The sequence below is a fragment of the Rhinolophus sinicus genome, linkage group LG13 (assembly GCF_036562045.2).
Source record: "Rhinolophus sinicus isolate RSC01 linkage group LG13, ASM3656204v1, whole genome shotgun sequence".
In the NCBI taxonomy this organism is placed as follows: domain Eukaryota; kingdom Metazoa; phylum Chordata; class Mammalia; order Chiroptera; family Rhinolophidae; genus Rhinolophus; species Rhinolophus sinicus.
The window spans coordinates 39368803-39378097 of record NC_133762.1 but is presented as its reverse complement, the minus strand read 5'-3'; positions in this window follow the sequence as shown (position 1 = coordinate 39378097).

The window sequence follows — 9295 nt, the reverse complement described above, 5'->3', positions numbered from 1 at the left end:
CTCCATTCTTCTGTTGAACCTATCTATTGAGTTATTTATTTTGGCTATTTAATTTTTAGTTCTAAAATTTCCATTTGATTCTTCATATCCCTTATTTCTTCTCTGAGCCTCTCTATTTGCAGTCTTTTTTTTCTTTTCAAAATTGTTCAAGTGTGTTAATTATTGTTTGTTGAATTATTTCTATAATGGCTACTTTAAAAACCTTGACACATAATTCAAACATCTGTATTGTCTCTGTGTTGATATTCATTGATTCTCTTTTCTCATTCAATTTGAGATCTTCCTGTTTATTAGTGTTATGAGTGATTTTTTTAGATAGAAACCTAGGCATTTTTGGTATTATATCATGAGATCCTGGATCTTCATTAATTTTTTTTAAATCAGGTCATTGACAGAACCTTATTTCTATTTGGTAGGGATGGAAGTCCAGATTCTCCACTTGGTCTCTGTGGGCATGGGTGATGGGAGGAGCTCCCATTACTATTGGGTAAGGGTGGGATTTCAGGCTTCCCATGAAGTTCCTACTGATACAGCTTTGGCTGGAAGGGACAATACACCTCATTACTGCTCCAAACGTGGCCTTAAATGACTTCGGCAGCATGTGTGTTTGTGTGTATGTGTGTGTCTGTGTGTACCTGTTGGCCTATACCTCCATGTCAAATAGCACACCGAGTTCTCCAAGAAAGGTGGCATGCCTACAGGGCCAAACTAATGATCTTTTTCTCAGAACATCAAGATCTAATTGTCCTGGCATCCTGCAGGCATATCCTGAGCATTGTGAAACATGCCAGGCTCAGGTGAGGGACTGCATGTTCATACCACCACCCGTGAAAGGAGAAGGCTAAAGATGTAGACAGGTGACCAGTGCCATTACTGACAATTTGAGTCAGCTGAGGAATTTTGACCAGTAATATAAACCTGCTTGCCCTGGAACATGCAGGGGCTCCTCAAAGATCCTACCATCCTAGGATACAGTATATGGCCATGGCACACTATCAGTGTTGGTGAGAAAGTATTCAGAGTTAAAACATTTTCATGCAGGCTACCTATCTCTTGGTTCATACCCCTGGTCTCTATCCCACCCAGGTTTTCTGTTGTTGTTACTATTTTGTTTTGTTCTAGTAAATAATTGGCAAAGACAATTGAATCCCCTTTAAAGTTTGTATATGAGAGTGATTTAGCTTAGTTTCCATGGCAGGATACTGTAAGATAAATACAAGAAATACATATAATAAACAGAAGATAGCCAAATATATGTCCCAGAAAAAAAATGCCACCAAATAAAATAAAATATTGAATGGTTACTATTATTTAATAGTATGATGCTATATTTATACATGTAGCCGACTCTATTGGTTGACTTTTGACCTCATCTATTATGTTACAGATATGTTAGATGAAGATAATCTTAACTATACTTTTCTCTAGAACCTTCATTCTTTCTTCTAAACTGTGAACTGGTTATTGCTATATAAGCTACAGTGCTGTCATCTATACTTTTCCTTTACTAATCTCCTGACTTGGCCAAAAAATCCTGGAAGTCATATTTTCATTTTTTTAATTCCTCCCTCTTTTTGCTCATGACTTCTTTTGAAGAGAGAATGTCAGAGCAAACTTTAGTACCATGCATTGCAGCATATATATATTTTCTGTCTTCATAGTTTAAACATTGTAATTCAAAATCTAACCAAGGTCAAGCTTGCACACTTAAAAATGGTTTAAAATTAGCCTTATTGTATATATTATGAATTAGAAATCTAGGATGAGCAGCTACTTGAGAAAAATCTGCAATATGACTGAAAGTAAATGAAAAAAACATCATATCGAACTATTATTTGGGAATAAGTCAATAAACAGTGACAAATAAATAAACCATAATTCATAGTTTGAATAGATTCCAGAGTATATTCTATCTATAAAAAAATACGATGCTATGTAAAAGGAACAAGAGAAAGAACAAACTTCTGGAAATTAGAAATATGATTTTTAAAATAACATGCATTTAAAGATATTGTGAGGTGATATTTCAAGTGTAAATCCAAGTGGAAAGTATGAGCAAAATATATGAGACATAGAGTGTCAATTGAAGAAAGCTAATAACTGATATTCAGACATCTGAATAATATCTGGTTTTCAAAGGGAGGACAGAGAAAATTGAGGAAAGGAATTATTAAAAAGTTACATGAATTTGTAAAGATAATAGATCTTATACTTTTCCACAAATGCTCTAAGTAACACTACTGCATATAATAAATAAGAATAGTGATCTCCTAGATAAAATCCAAAGAACGAGAAAACTGAAAACAGCCAGAGGAAAAAACAAGATGCTTACCTTTGACAGACTATGTGTTACACTGACAGGTGATTTTTTTTCACCAAGAACAACACAAACCATAATCCAGTGAAATAACTTCTTAAATCTATTTTAAAGAGTAAATGCAATCTGAAAATCCATACCTATCAAAATATATATTAAGAATAAAACATAAATACAGCTTTTTCAGATATTTTTCAATAAGAAAAATTCCGAGATACAGACATCAGCAGATCTCATGAAAAGACGAAAGGAAATTCTAAAGGGCATACTTTAGTTGAAAAAAATGCCCACATTTTTCTGTGGTGAAAAAGCAATAAAGAATGTGATAAAATTGGATAAGTCAAATTAAGAACTATCAGGATTAAATAGAAATGTTTTTGTGATTTTTAAAAACACACTTAAAGCATACTCAAAATTCTGAAAACAGGAAATAGATTGTGAGGGCTGAGTAGACTTGAGGAATTCTATGTTCCATGTATTATTCAGAAATAAGGAAAACTCATGGATTTACTTTATAGTTAATAGTCAGGCTGGATGAAAATTTAGATGATGTTTACAACAGATATATGTAAAGATAAAATACAGAGAAAGATCAAAAGTGAAAAGATGGTAAAAGATATAACACGCTAATACCAACTATAGGAAACTGATCTACTTCTAACATTAAACAACATAGCCCTTAAGGCAAAAATTATTACTAGAGAAATATGGGTAATATTGTAAAGCCAACTAGCCAGAGAACTAAAGAACAACATTACTAACACGAAGTGGGAAGAAGACTAGGGGTGTGGGGATGTAGTAAGAAAATTAAAACCTAACAAGTCAAATCAAGGGGTTCTAGGTAAAATTTCCACTTCATAAATAAAGAAATGGGGTTACTGTTTGGATATGAAGAGAACTATTGAAATAGCAAACTTCAGAAAATTTTTCCTTTGGGGGATATTTCAACAGATTTTTACTTCTTGTTTTATTTCATTCCATGATATTTGAAAATGTTTCATCACATACATTTATGGCTTAGAATTAATAACTCCTTATGAAATAGTTACATCATAAAATGTAATGGGATAGAGCATTTGGCTAGGAACAGTTAATAACAGATTGGATTTTGTGCACTTTTGATTGCAGATCTGTTTTTCTTTGGTGACATTGTAGCAAGACAGGGTGACCTAAGGAATATCATACAACTTATAGTTTAGTCTAATAAAGACCATATATTCATGTAGTTTTATATATCTGTCCTGCATGTCCATTGGCCATTCTGAATTAACTTCTTTGTGCATTGTTTTGTGTTTTATGGATTTCTTTTCTTCTTTACTATTTATCTTATTTGCGGTATTTGAACTGTTTCAATATGAACCTCTAATAATTTATTTTCAATTTATCTCCTTTTTAAATGTATAGATTGAATGGCCTAAAGTTCCCATTGAGAACTGTATGATTTCACTGATATGTGGTATATAAAATTGAAAACAACAAAAGAACAAGACAAACAAATGAAGGAACAAAAACTCATAGACATAGACAATAGTTTAGGGGTTACCAGAGGGGGAAGGAAGTGGGGGGCTCTAGAAGAGGGTAAACGGTGTCTAATATATGGTGATGGAAAGAGAACTGACTCTGGGTGGTGAACACACAATGTGAAATATAATGTATTACAGAATTGTACACCTGAAATCTGTGTAACTTTACTAACAATTGTCACCCCAATAAACTTTAATTAAAAAAGAAAAGAAAAAAAAGAAAAATTACATTAAAGGTAAAATTAATTTCCAAAAAATAAAAAAACAAACAAAAAACAACAAAGAAAAGAACTGTTCAGTTGATATATCTCTGATATAATTTAGTTCAGAATATTTTATTTTTTCACTTTTATTGAGGTATGATTGATAAATAAACATCGCATATATTTAAGGTATACAGCATGATGTTTTGATATATGTATACATTGTGAAATGATTACCAAAATCAATCTAATCAACATACCCATCTCTTTACACAGTTACAATTTTATGTGTGTGGTGACATCACTCAAGATCTACTTTACTAAGAAATTTCAAGTATAAAATATATTAATTATAGTCACTATGCTGTTCATTAGGTCTCCAGTTATTATATTAATCTTACAACTGAATCTTTGTACCCTTTGATCAGTATCTTCTGTTTTCCTCCACTTTCACCTTCTGGTAACCACCATTCTAATCTCTGTTACTGTGATTTCAACTTTTTTATTTTTTTAAGATTCCACATATAAGTGAGATCATGTGATACTTCCTTTTCTGTGTCTGCTTTGTTGTCTTAGCATAGTGTCCTCCAGGTTCATCTATATTGTTGCAAATGGCAGGATTTCCTTCTTTCTTAAGGCTGAATAATTATTGGTAAGTAAGGACTTATCATTTCCATTTTGTTAATTGCTTTCTGGGTATTTCGCAGATCCTTGATTTTTTTTCTTCCTCTCTTGCTGTCTTCTTTTGAGATTTGATGGTTTTCTGTAGTGATATGCTTTGATTCCTTTCTCTTTATGGTTCATATATATTTCTACTCTAGATTTTTTTACTTTATGGTTAGCATAAGTCTTGGAATCAAACTTTTGAATATCATATTAGAGTCAAACACCAATGAACATTGAAATTGAATTCTTATTTAATTTGTTTAAAACAAAGATTTATTCAAAGACATTGGAGCCTGACTGCACACAGATGAATGTGCATAGTTTGGATAACTCATTTTTGAGGGCTATATGGCTATGCAAGATGAAAAGCTAAGAAGTTAGAAGTCAGCTTTGAAGGTATCTTCAAGATAAGCATGAGATGGGTTAGAGGTATTTGACCTTGGGAGCAGAAAAAAATTCTTTCCTAATGTTGTCTGTTCTTGTTCTAGATTCTTCTCCCCCCACACATTAAATTCAGACTTTTCATATTTTAATTGGGAATAACCTATACCTCATGTACCTTTTTAAAGCCCACATTCTTAGCATTTCATAGGTGTCAGAGACTGTGCTCAGTGTTTGACGTGCCTTATTTTAATTTTGAATCTTATTCTAGGAGGTAGGTGTGTGGTTATGCTTGTCTTACCAATGAGGAAATTTTGGTAGAAACCATATGATAAGTAAAGGTAGTAAAGCAAGAACCTATGTATGCTTTGCTCCAGTTTCCGCGGTTTCGCCATGTTATTATATGCTTTGTTTAATGAGCTAGTGCATCAATGTGTTTGCCCCATTGTGGCTTTCTCATACACTCAAGGTTGCTTTTCTCCCCCAAAGCCTCAAACAGGGAAAGTTTATTTGCCACCTCACTTCAAGCATGGGATGAAGGAGACAAGAAGACAGGAGGGTAAAGTTTCAGGCTGCAGCACTAAGATTATACTCCTTATTTGTAATTACAGTGCTCATAGCCCTGAGATGTTTTCAAGGTAGTGATCAAGGTGATTAGTGAGAAGAAAGCACAGTGAGTTCTACCAGGAGCCTGTATAACTCCATCTGGCTGTTCAAAGAGATCCTATAATCCTAATCTCTGTTACATTCTTCTCTGCATAGTAATGAGGTTCCCCCAAGTGAAACATGGGTTATAACACCACTACCCTTGTAGAGCAGCCATGGCCCAGTGGGCAGGGCTCTTGTAAAATGTGCCTTTCTGCTCTTCATCCAGGAATCAGCAACCTGCTAGCTAAGTCCCTACAATGTGAGTAAATTTGAATGTACTACTCTAGCAACCTTCAAAGTAGCCTGAGTGGCAGTAAACATTTTCTCTATTCTTCCAGTTCAGAAACTAAGGCTCAAAGATGGGAAATCAATTGTTCAAAGTACCAAAGTCCAAGACTGAATAATACATGGTGGGACCTCATATATGTCTGACTCCAAAGCTCGTGATTTTTTTCTACTCTCCTCGTCTGCTGAAGTGACCCACCTCTGTCCTCCCACCTTCCTGTGAGAGTTCACCAGTTATACCTACAGTGATAGCCATGAGTATAAAAGTCAATGAAGTCCTATTCATCTGGTCTACCCCCTCCTCAAATCTCTTCTGCTAGATAATGACATAGATCATAGATGTGCTTCTTCAAGGAGGTAGAGGCCTGTGTCCTGGAGAAGATCTAGAATATAAGAAAGAGAGAATTCAGCAACATCCAGAAATCTTTGAGGCCCTCAACAACAACTTTGATTTATGGACAAGTATTAATATAGAATCTAGTTAGGGGATGATAGGAGAAGGAGAATTAGAAAAAGGTTTTTTCCTTGAATAAAATTTCCATGTTCAGTAGAGAAGTCATATAAGTAGACACACAGAATATGATGTGACAAGATGACAAATTCTGGATATGCCACCATAATAGAAAATAAGAGGTGGTGGTAGTTCTGTTTTGGGGGAAACAGTGTGGTTATCAACGTCCTCTGGAAGACAACAAAGTATTTTCCTGGATGGGGTAAGTTGAGAGAGAAAGGCATGTATAAAATCTCAAATCCCAAAGCCATCCAGTGAGTTCAAATCAATCACACTAAAGTGTATGAGGCAGAAGTGTAGGGTGTCCTGCGGGAGAGGGATAGGAGACAAAAGTACAAATATAATCTAGGGTCTGAACATGAACAACAAAGGCTGAACTGAAATGTTGGCTGGGATGATGTGGCATGAACCCAGAAAGGAGTGTAATCATTAGCTTTGTGTCAGTAAAATTCCTCTGGCGATCAGTGTAGAGGATGACTGAGTATGTGTGTGAAAGGAATGCAGAACGATCGATGGGAAGGCTACTGCAATAACCCCAGGGCAAGTCCTGAGGGCTGAATCTTTACACTAGCAATGGAAATAGAAGTCATGCCACATATTAGAGTTGGGAGATGCACACAGACCTATTAGTAGCTCGATGTGGGATCAAGAGAAGAAGGAAAAGGGTTCTGTGATGGCATTCATGGACTTGTGTTTTATAGCAGACACAAATGTTTTCTCCCACTGTTAGGTCTCTACACTAAATCTTTGGCCTCGAATGAGGTCAAAGGTGAAGTTGGCCCCACAAGGCATAAGCTAAGCTCATAGTTTTAGAATAAGAAGGATAGCAGCATGACAAGGTTGAGGAGAGAGACATTCAATCCAATCCTATCATTTCATAAGTGGGCAAACGGAGATCAATAAAGACAAACACGGCCACTTTTGGTGTCCAGAAAGTGAAGGCAACCATATTTCCTAATCTCCCCAACCTTCCAAGTACCAAGGAAGTGGGCCTGAGGCATAGGCGGACGACTGTAATGCACCATATTCTCCTACTGGAAGGGCTCTTAAGGGAAATATCTTACAGCTTAAGGTGAGTGTCTATCTCAGTCTTCAGGTCAAACACTATAGAGATATTGATCTCTCATCCTATCTAAATTGTAATCTGTGATAGAGGATTTCCAGGGAGAGGAGGAAATTGGACATCGGGGTGTAGTGACAGAATGCTCGCAGTAGTCAGTGAAATTTGTTCCAGTTCTAATGCTCACACAGGAAGCTTCTTCTCTGAAGTGAGGTCATAGTACCTACATTCTGAGGTTGTTATTGGAAATGTAATAAGAAAAATGACTCTCTAAACACTTTGTCAGAATGCTTTTGTATCACTAACCACTTAAAAATACATAGGGAATGCCTTCAATCTGTAGAAGCGGGCCTTCAGTCATTTGTATGATAGGCTAGTGGTTCCCAAAGTGTGTTCCCGGGACAAGATACATCAGCATCAGCTGGTGCTTGTGAGCAATGCAAATTCTCAGGCTCTCCCACAGAATCAGAAACTGGAGATGAGGCCTGGAAATCTGTTTTAGCTGTCCGTCCAGGGGTCTCCCACGCACTGTCAATTTTGATAATGACTGCCCAGGCAGACAGTGGGCCTGTGGTCTGGAAAATGTCTTCAAGGATGACACCACTTCTGTCCATTTGTCCTTAATGGATATTTTGGACGAACCCTCACCTGTGCCTGGCTATCTTATTTGCATCGCTATCCTGGAACTGCAGGTGCTATGGAGATGTGGTGCCCTTCCAAACACTGTTGAGAGGAGAGAGAGTGGGAAGGAGCGAGAAGACCGACACTAAAGTAAGGCCCTTTGCTTTAATGAACCTGGGATCTAATGTCAGGAGGAGGCTGGAATATTCAAGAGCTAATCACAGTAGCAATACTGAACACCACGCGTTTCCTCGTCAGCGGGTCGTCCCCACCGCGCTCGCCGTAGTTGCTGCTGCCGATGTTGTCTTTAAGTTCTCAGCACAGAGAAGAGGGTGAAGCTCTTTTCCGGACAGAATACAGCACAGTTTTTCCTTGTTGCACATGGAAGTAGCAGACTCTAAGTGCATCTCTCCAGTTCTGCACTTGCTCCTGCAATTTCCACCTCCGTTTGCACACTTTTTCACATACCAGCCACCTGTATAAAGGAATTATGTACATCATTTAGACCAGAGATATGTCATGAAAGATAAAAATCACAATAGTTCTTTGAACACTGATTATTCAAGTCCCTTACCAGTTGCTTTCTTATACTTTTTCTAATCATGAAGACTTGCTCTGCGGGTTAAATGAGATTTTATAAACATATACACACAGGATTTTTTATATATTTATGAGGCTTTCTGAAAGGAAAATTCTGCATATAAACACATGCCAGGTGTCTATTTCCCATTATTTTACATGGGAAAATATATAACACATTATTACTTATGAGTATGAAACTCCCAACCAAGTTCAGAAAATGTCGTTGAAACACATATTAACACCTAAATTGAAGTTAAAAAAGGTATCGTTTTAAAATTTGAAATGCTCAAAGTATCTCACTATTACCTAAACACACATGGCTTTTGTTGAAGCTTGGTAAGATTTTCAAATTATCTGTACATGTTTCTGAGGTCCTACAAATTCTATTTAAAATGTAACTCTAGATTTGTCTTATATTTTGTCTTGTTACATACAAATATAATTTTTTCATTTGTATCTATATGTAGATATACATATATAGGTATGCCTATATAATAT